A 12,826-nucleotide genomic window follows, 5' to 3' on the forward strand; every position below is an offset into this window, starting at 1 on the left:
GAAATAAGGTCATCATAATACCAGTCCTTCAACCAATGGAAGCCAAATTTATTCAATTATTTTTTTTTAAATTTAAGAATGTAGTTTTCCTTTAATGCTTACTTCGTGTCTGCCTTCACTGGCAGTGTTTATCATATGCTGTACACGTGACTCTATTTATAGAAGGGAAAAAGTAGTTCTCCTTACAGTTCATACAGAAATGAACGCAATTCATTTTGATCACTTTGTAACATTGTGACCAATGAAAATGTTACTTTCCTTTACCAGCTACTGGCATTGCAATTATGCATATTTGAATTACTGATTCTCCAGCGTAGGAGTACAGTTCAACATTTGAATAATCTATGAACACAATAAACTCGATGAATGGAAAGTTATATCACCTAATCGCTCTTAACGATACACAGAAGTGAAATGCTGCCGCTCAAAACAATCGGCACTAAGACAATTTGAGAAATTATATTACTTTCTTGTATGATACTATGATCAAATTAATAATGTAGCACTTACCAATTGATCTCACATTGTTATCTCTTAAAATGTATACCATCTTCTGCTTACATTTATATATTTATCCTGAAGGGACCTTCATTGTAAATGAACTCCTTTTCGTACCTGATTTGTTTATTAGCTTACGTGCCGAACATAGTAAGAAGGTTAAAGCAGAACAAGTATTTTCAACGAGCATTAGTTAAAGAGGTAACATTAAATATTTTATGGGCGATCTTTAATCAAGAGATGTCTTTTGTCTTGACACCTTGAGTAGAACAATTCCTATAGTACTTGGTTGTTTAGTTTCTTTGTAACTATCGATTAGTGGGTTGCTTGCATATTCATTTTCTACTTGCTTTTGCCGTGAACGTCAATAATGTTTCGTAAACGTTCTGACAATTCCCATAAGATTAGTTAAGTGAGCGAGTGAATCATTGGGCAAGAATTCATAACTTTAAATTTGACATATAGTCAGTTATCTCACATGCAAAGAATCAGTTAGGAAAGTGTAGTCAGCAATATGTCAGATGACCCAATTTCCCTGTAGATGAGTGTGGAACTGACAGACATACAGAAAACATAAGGAAAGAAACATAAAGTGTTTGTGAGGGATATAAGTTTTAAAAGCCCTCTCTATAGATCATTGGGATTTCATTTTTGCAAAATCTTCGCACTAATGTTTGCAATAATTATTTTTACTTTATCAAGTATTGACAAAAGTATAATTGAATGAGGCATATATTAGAAAGAGTAAGACTTTCACATGTCTTATCCGAAGAAAAAGAAAACTCTTAGGAAAGTTGTTGATGTTGATGTTGATGTGGGGTTTAATGCCATTTTTCAGCACACGATAAGCTATACATGGCGGCCAGTATTAATGGTGGAGGAAGAACCCGGGAAAACATCGGGAAGAACCACCGACCCACGAGAAGCTACTGGCAAGCTTTCTCACATACCCACATTGGCCGAATCCTAGACCCGAACGCACGCAGACAGAGGTGAGATGGCAGTGATCCGTAACGGAGAGCCCTTTAGACCACTCGGCCACTCGGGGCCCCTCTTAGGAAAGTGATCAAAATATGTGACAATGCTAAATAATGCATTCAACAAAAGGAATAATGAACCTTTTTTGCATATGTCAAGATGTTGAGTAATTGCGTCCGGTTTTCAACCTTTCACTAACGTCCTTGAACATTGTACAGTTCAGTCTTCAGTATCAAAATAATCAACAGATACAAACAACCCAGTAATACATTTCAAATATATTTTACACACAAAGACAAACACAAGACATAATCAAAGAAATTATAAATTATTGTGACATACTTTCGATTGGAAATAAGGCATATCCATAGATTGTGTTTAAACCAATTGTGTTTTATTCGTGTATATTGCGCCTATGCAAACTAAAACCTAACACCTTTAAAATTAACAGAAAATTAAACTTGGATAGAACAAAGCATATTAAATACACAAATCAATAATATCAGAACATAAATATAAGTATTTGATTGATATTTAAATTGGCATTAAGATATTAACATGACGATTGTAAAAATGTTGCAAGAAGCAACATCGCTTTACATGCAAAACATCTTCATTAAATTACAGAAGAATACATTTTAACTTCCCTTCAAGTGACACATTACAGGAAGTAGATTTTGTTGTTGCAAGTTTCCTCCAAATGACAAATGTACACTACAGAGTTACTGCCTTCATCTTGCACATCTCCCATAATTGTTATACTTGATGTGACCACTATATTGTTCATATAGTATTAGTTAATGTGATGATACTTAACAAATCTCAAGTTATAATGAAAAATAAATCTGTTAAATCGTAGCTAATCCCTGGTATTTATTTGTAACTTTCTATGATTTGTATATAGTAAATAGCGTTGAAATATATATTTCGGTAAAGGAACAATATGTATATAATATTTTTTGTATTGTGACGAATCAGTATATATGTCTTCTGCCTAATCACACTGTCTGTGTTTTTGAATGCACTACACGTACGCTATGCACAATAATCTGATGATGTCAAGAAACACATTTAGAGACAGACTAAATTACGGAAGAACAGGGACAATGCAAATATGGAAAAGGTCATTATACTGTCACACAGTCGTCGTACAATTCAACATATGCACACATAACTGACACACATGCAACATTTACAGCATATTGCTGAGACCACTGTACGGCAAATCCTGACTACGTCAATATAGGTTTGTACTCACGGACACAAGCAATGTCAACAACCTGGAAATTAATTTACTCCTAAAGACCAAGTTATCCCATTATTTGCTGTGCATTCTCATTCACTAATTAAATCAATTATATATTTGTTACAATACCAGACTGGCTCTTGAAAATAAATATAGTCTAGATTCGTGGCCTGAATGTTTCGTAACTCGTTTTGTTTCTTGAAACACGCAGGAGGAATATGCATTTGAATCCTGCAACACAGTCCATATAAAGCATATATTGTGCCGACATGATGTTAGCTTATTTATTATAAGCGTTCAAAAGGGATTTTAACTTTGCATAATAACAGAATGCGTTAGACAAACTCTTCAACCAGAAAGATCTTCCTATAATCTCTTTCGTCAGCTTAGTTTATATCTATACTATCTACCTGAACTTTATTTAATGAGGGCGAGCAATGCTAGTTGGCATTTATTATAGATTTCTCACTTAATATAATTTGCAAGGATTTACATCATCTTATCGGCAAGTATTTGTTTAGCAAAACTGATGTTAAAAAGGTCTTAATAAGGTATCATGTCAGACAACATGATGAGTTCTTCTTTTACCTCTGTGACTATTTTGAAATTTCGTCATAATAAGCATCGCGATTTTATTAATTCTCTTCTGGGGCAACAAATTGGCGGACAGATATAAAGGCAAGATTTGGGAGGCACATGAGTAGATTATTTCAACCAGATTGTCTCACAATAATGCTCATGTATCCACTTTTTGAATGATAAATTCAACGATATGGCGATGAGGACTGTAGTGGTCAGGCACACGCTGCTTTATTAAAATGATAGACAGACTTTTTATTGGTTTAAATATAAATTTTGACCGATTATCATTATAGACCTAAATTAAATATATATACTTTAATAAAGTGGAAAGTCAAATTCGGCGAGACATGCAACGATTCAAACATTGTGGGACAATGAGAGATATAATTCCTAGAAATATTTTATCCATACAAACTTTTTATTAAATTCTGAGTAAGTAATGTTTCCAAATTTTAGATGTTTTTTCATCTTCATTCCACCAACAATTTATATTTTTGTTTCGCGTATCTTCTCTCTTTCCAGACAATTTAAGTCTCCCTTTCCGCCTGCTGATCAAAATGACTAAATATTCTTTTGACAAATGTAACAGTGCGCCACAGAGCGCGCTTCGCCGAGTATGAGGAAGTTGTCGGCATCGCTTATGAGACCACATTCAGTAGCATTACCTTTTGTAGGATCCATGAAAAGCATTCCAGGTGTAGTTGGGATCGGATCACCATTCAAAGAATTCCAGGTACCGTCAGCTTCTTCTGTGGCTCCCACCCAATAATCACAAGTACCTGCAAGAAGATACATATTTTACAGCAGAATTAGTGTGGTTGAATGCGCATGATCAGCTTTAACAATTATTTGCACTGAACTGTAATCATAATACTTGTTACGTATTCGTCGTCTTTGATTTAAGAATCGAATGACAGTACTGATATCGTGATGGAGCATGTTTAGTATTCTGCCATGAAGCACATTAAAGACTCTCCCGTAAAGTGTAATTAGAACTGTACCGTGTAACATATTTAGGACTCTGACATGAAGCATATTGGGGACTTTGACATGAATCATATTGGGGACTTTGACATGAATCATATTGGGGACTTTGACATGAATCATATTGGGGACTTTGACATGAAACAAATTTAAGAGAGATAGCATCATGTCAAGAGTTAAATAAAGTCGTATCTATTTCTCACACGGAACTTTACTTTAGACATTTAACAACATTGCAGTTAGACATGATGGAATGATACGACCAGGTATTGCATTTTATCTGGACAATGACTTAAATTGAAAGAAATGAAATACGTTTGCATCGCAAATTATTTATCAACATACATATCAATTCATTAATTTATTATAGAGAGTAACTTTTAATTAAACCCACCAAAATGCTGCGCTTAGGACGCTCAGCCAAATTGTAGATATTGGATTGGATGTGTACGTTTAATCGAAGGAACTTGGAAATTATTTCCATGTTATCTACGTATTAATCTACGTACATCACACACAATTAGCTGGAATGTGACTAAACCATTTTTCTTAATTAAACGTTTCACCAAACGACGTCAAAATATAATGCGAAAGACTTTCGTTTATGATTGCATTTGACGGAACAAAGTTCGACGCAGAAACTAAAACTTGCAATTACATTTTGTGTAACTCAGTGTTTGAAGTGGTTTAATTTCATGCAAGGAAAGCTCGCAACGCAAGAGAGAATACAAATAAAACAAAAAAAAAAAACACACAGAAAAAATAATAAGCTGATAGTCTAAATTAGCCAATTTGTGAACACAAACAACGCACCCCCCCCCCACACACACACACAAACATCCACATACACACTGAGACTCACAAATATAAGCTACAACATTTTTGCTTAATCTATGGAACTTAAAAAGTCCATAGTGAGGACAAAGTACTACCAAAAAAAGGTCTGTGGAAAGCAATGAGACCACTCTCTAGGGTAAATACGTGTTTATTTATTTCATATCATCCTCCAAGGACGATTCTTTAGATACCGATGTGTTAAGATAGCAATCGTTGCACATGCCAGGAAGGATCAATATTAATGCCCTAAAAAAAAAACGTGAAGGTTGCGATCTAATATGATATGGTTTGAATTTAGTGCACGTCTTATATCAAGAAAAATGGTTATATAGCCATTTAGTCAGTGACGTACCCTCTAGCTACCATAACGCACAACTCGTCACAACTATCCTTACCCGCGATCACTTGTCTCTTCCAAAACCTCAGCTAGAATCAATAACTATAAAATCTGCAGTATCTTTATTTCATTTTGCATCTGCAGAATGTACACGTTAAAAGGATGATTCTAGTCTGCTAATGAAAAGCTAAACACTTCACGGCAACTACATATTTTTATAAAGAAAGTGTTCGGGTGCTAATCATTAAGTCAATTTTATTATATAAAATACGACACATTGTATCTTATACTTCTGCCTTTAGGGGTAATACCTAGCAGAGACCAAACTCCAGATCAGCTTATTCCACAAATCGTTATGACATGTATATATGTTTATATATGTACGTGAGTGTGTCCTGAATAAAAAATTGGCGTGTGTTTGCATGTGTGTGCGAGCGTTTTTCCGTAAAGCGGCTCCATTGTTTCTGTATTATATTTTCAGAAACTGTGTGAGTTTTCGATTTCTTGAAGCGATTTCATTCAAATATTGTATCTTTATTGCTGAACTCAGTTTATAAAAGTTTGAAGGAAAACCGTGAACAGAACATACAAACTTTGTTTAGAAATTATATTATCAGATCAAAGGAACTATTTGATCAGTCACAGACAATTAATTGATATGTTATAATTTGTTTTAAATTCACTGGAAGTCAGTTATCATCAAGGCAATGATGTTTGATTTGCTCTGCATTAAGTCTCAGGTATATGTGTCGAGTCTTGTAGTATATATATATATATATATATATATATATATATATATATATATATATATATAATTGCAGATCTGTTGGATTTAAATTTGTGCATTTTTCTAATAGAATTAATTATATAGTTGAAATATCTACTGTGGCATTCCCGATGTACACGACATGTACTTCCACAAATTGTAATAATTAGCAAATGTGTTGCTTCCCACACACTATAAGAATCACCTCATTACATTTTCAAAGGAAGTTTTAAGAAAATATTTCCCTGTTAGAGAATATAGTCGTTCCCTGAATGTTAAAATTGCATGCTACACAATAGGTGTTATAGGTATCTAAGAAAGAGAGAGAGAGAGAGAACCTGCATTGTCTTGCACAAGCTTTTGAATGAAGAGAAAAGTTGTAGTATTTATTTTCAGGATGTACCCTCTGTCACTCACACATGTCGCCTGTGCCTCAGTGAAATTTTTCGTTGAAGAGATAAAGAAGCGGTTACATGAGTTCGGGTCATTTGTGGGTGTGTAGCTAGCAGGCCTTTCTGCAATTCAATCAATTATGAAAATAAAGTAAAAAAGGAAGGTGGCTGGAACTAGAGCTAAGTAATCCACAGAATATTCTTCATCGAGATGTCATATTACATCCTGTTTAATTATTTCCAGCAGTGGAAATTAGACACTGAGGCAATTGAACGGGACTTTTTTCAGTTTCTGCGTTTCCATTTGTCTTTCTGTAGAACAATACATGATTCATACAACTAAATACCGAAACTGCCACTGGGCGTCGTTCTAAAATTTTAAATGTACTCCGTCCCAACAAAATTCCTAATATTGCCTATTTTTACACTTCTGATGGATCCATCTAATTTTCTAAATTTGTATGATAGATAAATATCCGTACTTGACATACAACCCGATATATACCACACACACACACAGACACACACACAGATATATATATATATATATATATATATATATATATATATATATATATATATATATATATATATATATATATATATATAGAGAGAGAGAGAGAGAGAGAGAGAGAGAGAGAGAGAGAGAGAGATTATAATTAAATCATGTTAGGTTTTGAAAACTTAACGCTTTCTTTTGCATTTATACTGCGTGCCTTACCGACCGTTTAAAATTGTGTGCGTATATGCACACTTACACACACACACACACACACACACACACACACATATATATATATATATATATATATATATATATATATATATATATATATATATATATATATATATATATATATACAAAGTTTACAGGATCTGGTTTATGTTGTGTGTAAATGTGCATAAATTTGTTTATTGCATCTTTGGAAAAAAGTTTAAGTAGAGTGATTGTTGTAATATCTGTGAGTAAAGTAATATTCTGTCAAACCATCACATTATTTGAAGTCTTTTATTGGATTGTTTTTATAATAAGCATCAACTGTCTAAACAAGAGAAGAAAAAGAGGCTGTAGATGGGAAGAAATGTATAAAAATCTATCGTTAAATTTCATTGTAAGTGTTAGTATCAGTTGCAGCTTTCAAGGACTGGTCCGGGATTCTCTCTGTGTGTTTCCGTTTCCACTATAGCTCATTGTGATGCGTTTAATAGTTTAGTGTTTTTTTATTTTTTATTTCCAGGTTTGCTATTGCTAGCTCAGGATAACACTCACCCACCCCCCCCCCCATCTCCGCTTTCTGAACCTACTGTATGTTTCGGTTTCCACTATAGCTCATTGTGATGCGTTTAATAGTTTAGTGTTGTTTTTTTTTATTTCCAGGTTTGCTATTGCTAGCTCAGGATAACACTCACCCCCCCCCCCCATCTCCGCTTTCTGAACCTACTACTTGTAGTCGTATTAGTTTATACCTCCTCGACATCAATTTACAATTAAAACAAGAAATAGAATAAAACAAAATGTTGCTTCTATATTATCGAGCAAACAGATTGACGAGCTTTTATTATTTTGTCTCTAGATAGATAATTGGTAATATATTATAATGCAAGAATTGTTTTAATATTTTGATGCACAAAATTTTAATATAGTATGTTGCCAGAAACAGTGCATAAACTAGCTTGTTTCAATGCAAATATTAACAATAAATATTTTCAGTTTTGTCCCTTTTTAACGGTGAATTGTTGAACATATCTCAGTGGAAACATCAAGATGTACACGAAAGAAGATCCTCTCTATTTATCAAAGCTGTGGGACATTATGTGGCTGCGTGTACAAATCATAGTTTTGCAACTAAAGTTTTATGTAAGTAGCCCAAACGTTAACTAGTAAATAGAATGAAAATTTGAATTTGGCAACATTTTTTTATAGTGTAAAAATGATAAGATACATATATTTTTACTTTGGCATTAAATTGTGGAGTAATACACGTTTATACGAAAGCCATGGTTCTTAAAATATGCCAGTATATGTACCTTACATATGAACCGTCCTATGGGCACTACGATAAGGAGCAAGAGAAACTATAAGATACAGATTAAGATATCTTCCAATTTACAGACAAGACTGAAACTCTATTTATATTATTTGTTTTTCTACAAACTCGAATTTGGAATTCCAATCACAGATGCAAGAATTCTGGCGGCATTACGTTAGCCATATAAGTTATTACTGGGTGACACATAAATGATGCTTGATATTCCTTCCATAGTACGTGACACATAAATTGAAATATTTTGTCAAAAATACCAATTATTGCAAGAAAATGCCTTTTATTGTTTTGGATCCCGGTGAGGATGACATGATCGATGCTGTACACAATGATGTACCGACTTAAAATTAAAAAGACAAGAACACAAAAAACAACATAATTTTGTATCAGTTTTTAAGATCTTTATGTCTCTCATATCTTTTGAGTTCTGTATGAGAAACTTGCCTATACATTGTAATTAATCTCAGACCAGAGGTGTTGTTTCAAGTTGAGGATGTTATTAGGGAGCCTGCAATACGCAATAGGCTTGACACAAATCTGTAGGCTCCATATCAGTTTTTATCTGCAGTAATCGAGAATTTTAAACGAGATTTTAAACGAGATTTTAAACGAGACATCATAGCCATTTACTTCCCCTGAATTTTATGTCAGCTCAGTACACTGTAAATTGTAACGTATCTCATGCATTAGTTCCAAACGCGGATGCATCTCGTTAAAAATAGAAGTTTTGGAACCTTACATAGTATCCAGCTCTTGTGCGGTAAAAATAGGCAATACAGATGTTAACTAATGACATCCAGCTCTTGTGCGGTAAAAAAGACAATACAGATGTTAAATAATGACATCCAGCTCTTGTGAGGTAAAATAGGCAATATATATGTTAACTAATGACATCCAGCTCTTGTACGGTAAAAAAGGCAATACAGATGTTAAATAATGACATCCAGCTCTTGTGCGGTAAGAAAGGCAATACAGATGTTAAATAATGACATTTAAAAAGCTAAATGATCTACATAGAGATTGTTTTAAGCAGACATAAAGGAAACCCTATACTTCTTACTAGAGTGTAAACGTTGGTGGGAAGATAATATTTTAACTTTGGTATGATCGCAGATCGAATGTTGTAAGAGATAATGTCAATTACCATTTATCACTTGTTTGCGGCACTTAATGTAGAAAAGATGCGTGATTTGTTTGGAATTTTAAATTTCTTTTCACTCCATACCGTGTTCTTGCACATGTATTAAATTTAAGTAGGCATAATTACAATTCAAAATATGAAGTTTCAAAACACCAACGGATTTAAATTAGTGGGACATTAAGTCGCGAGGGGTTATCACCGTTAAGCATGTCTGTGTGAGTGATTTGGATTTTTAACGTAACTGTAACAACTTTTCAGTCATATGGCTAAGATGTCTGCACTGTGATATTTTATAGTGATATCTAGCACTGGGGTATCATACCAAAAGACATGTAGTAGCATGTCCCACACATTTACCTTTAGCATGGTGGTAGGAACTTAAGTGATCATAAATGAAGGATAAGGTTTCGAAACACAACTAGAAAATGAAATATCACACCGCTGACCATAACTATTCTATATATAGTTTTATTGTAGAAATTTCGGGCGTTTGATTGCATGGATATTAACAAACGTGCAAATCACTCCACCTAGCATTGCACCTAGTATAGTCAAATCTACATCCTAAAAAACTGCACCCCCACTATTTTTTCACAACAAGTACTGTATCTAAATGTGCGTTTAATATCCCACTGAGATTCACTCTGAGGTAACTAGATGGTATTAGGTTGGCATGTTATCTACAAAGAGGACCATTTGTTTGCATTTACAGTAAAGTTAATTGTCTATACATTATGTGGAATCACTGCGTTGTTGTGGCTCTCTATACGACTCACGGGACTAATTCAGTTCCCACTGTAGACATATGCATACACCATACTATATACAAATTAAAAAAAACAGCAAATTCCTGAGTGGTCATGATCAAACCTAAGCTAATCAGTATGGATGCATCTGATTTAAACTCTATTTCATCTTCACCTATTTCCAGACTGATTTAAACACTATTTCATCTTCACCTATTTCCAGACTGATTTAAACTCTATTTCATCTTCACCTATTTCCAGACTGATTTAAACTCTATTTCATCTTCACCTATTTCCAGACTGGTTCCCATTTGTCTACGTAATTAGTACCCTTGATCTTTAATGCAGTAGTCGTGGTTTTTATATTGTCGATCCACGATGTAATAAAAGTGCGAGAAAAGGGAGTGACATCGGAAGTTACCATTCGGAAGGTTCGACGTAAGAGCATGACTCAGAATATGGTCGAACACTGAAGTTCTTGTGTCTGTGAAGACAATCTTAGACTTCACAATCCAAAATATATCCATCAATATGAAAGTGAGGATTTCAGCAGATATTATGACGATTGGGTTCACGACCCAGTCAGCTCCACAGTCAAGCAAAAATGGTGATGACATTACAGAATACCCCAGGAAGAGCAAAGAAACGGTTATTCTCAACCAATTATCAAATACATGCTGGTCATGGTTTCAAATAAAAGAGTATTGGTACATATAGACTGCCGTATTAATTCTGGAGATATGGATTGTATGGATTTGTGAGTGGTCGCATGTTACAGGTAATAGTTTCAAGGAAAATGTGTTATAAATTTCAGCTCATAATTAAACATACGTTAATATAGGAGAGTAGCTGTTGTAATATGAAGATGAGTTAACTAGTTGCAACATTTACCATACGTAACTGTTGTAGAATTCCATTATTTTTATTATAGACAGCATCACCAGACTCAGTAGGAACATTGATGTATCAGAATGGTTCATTCTTGAAGTTAGACTTCATAAATATACTACCTGAACTTCAATGGTTACTTTCTTAGAAATGTATTTAAATACATCGTCAGTTTTCGTTTGAGTATGCGTCATTTATTTTGTAAAACAACCAAAGACATTTTGTTTTAATACATATTGTATGTATTGAATGTAGAAGGTTTACCCTCATTACGTTTGAAAATGTTGTTTATGGCGGAGGGAGACACACTGCTTGATTTGTATGTCATGTCATGTGATGTCATGTCATGTGATGTATAGTCTTGATCTAGTTAGTCATACATATAGTAAGCTCTTGTAGATTCTTTGATGTTCTAGGGCTCAAACATATCTGAATTGCAACTTGTCATGCTAGACACAATGTTATGTTCTTCCGTTGTTTATGTTTAATTGCTCCTCTTTATCCATCATTCCTATAATTTAGGCAAGTGTATGCATTGATGTATTCCCATCCTTATCAAAACTATGTTGCGCCTTATAGCAATTGAAAGCTGAAACATCAAATACTACATAATTAAAGCTAAATGGAGCTTCTGACAGTGAGAAAGAAAAATTTGACGTTGAATGAAAAACATTTTGCATGTATTGTCAGTGCAGATATGTATATAAATTACGTATGCAAATGAATTTTACTGTTCGGTTTAAACTAATTATATACTGTATTGTCTTTGGGCAGTTTTTTAACTTAAGTTTTAAGTTAGTTAAAGAGCTGACTTTGGCAAAGTCCCCATATTTACTGTTTTCATTTCCAGATTAGTCATCCTTATATGGACTATATATTATATAATGTATGATTTGGTTAAAAATCTGCTTTATGCTTATAAAATGCATCCTGGTGTACTTTTCTTTTGGTGTTCTGGAATAAGACATTGACCCATCATTTTGGGAACAGATATGATTAATTGGAGAAAAAAATATTCTACAAGTGATGAAATTAGGTATTATGCAGGATTTAAAGGTTACTGCATTTGTATGGGAAAATGTGAACGAGTTTTGGGATGGAATACTGCACGACCTTGGGAGTGCATTATATCCTTCTGACAAAACGAGTTCATATTTTCCCATACAAAGGCAGTAAGCTTTTTATTATATGCTCATTTTTTATTCTACCTAAGGTTTAATTATATAAACAAAAATACACTACAAGAAACAAAGTAACTGACTGTATGCCGCATTCCAAGCTAAATACACAAGCGCATATTCATCATTACACAAATCAACATTATTACTGCGCACATAACTCCGCCCAGATAAATTTGAACTTAGTCGCGCGCTCGACATAACTTTC

The sequence above is a fragment of the Sinohyriopsis cumingii genome, chromosome 9, assembly GCF_028554795.1.
Source record: "Sinohyriopsis cumingii isolate HCF-2022 chromosome 9, ASM2855479v2, whole genome shotgun sequence".
In the NCBI taxonomy this organism is placed as follows: Eukaryota; Metazoa; Mollusca; class Bivalvia; order Unionida; family Unionidae; genus Sinohyriopsis; species Sinohyriopsis cumingii.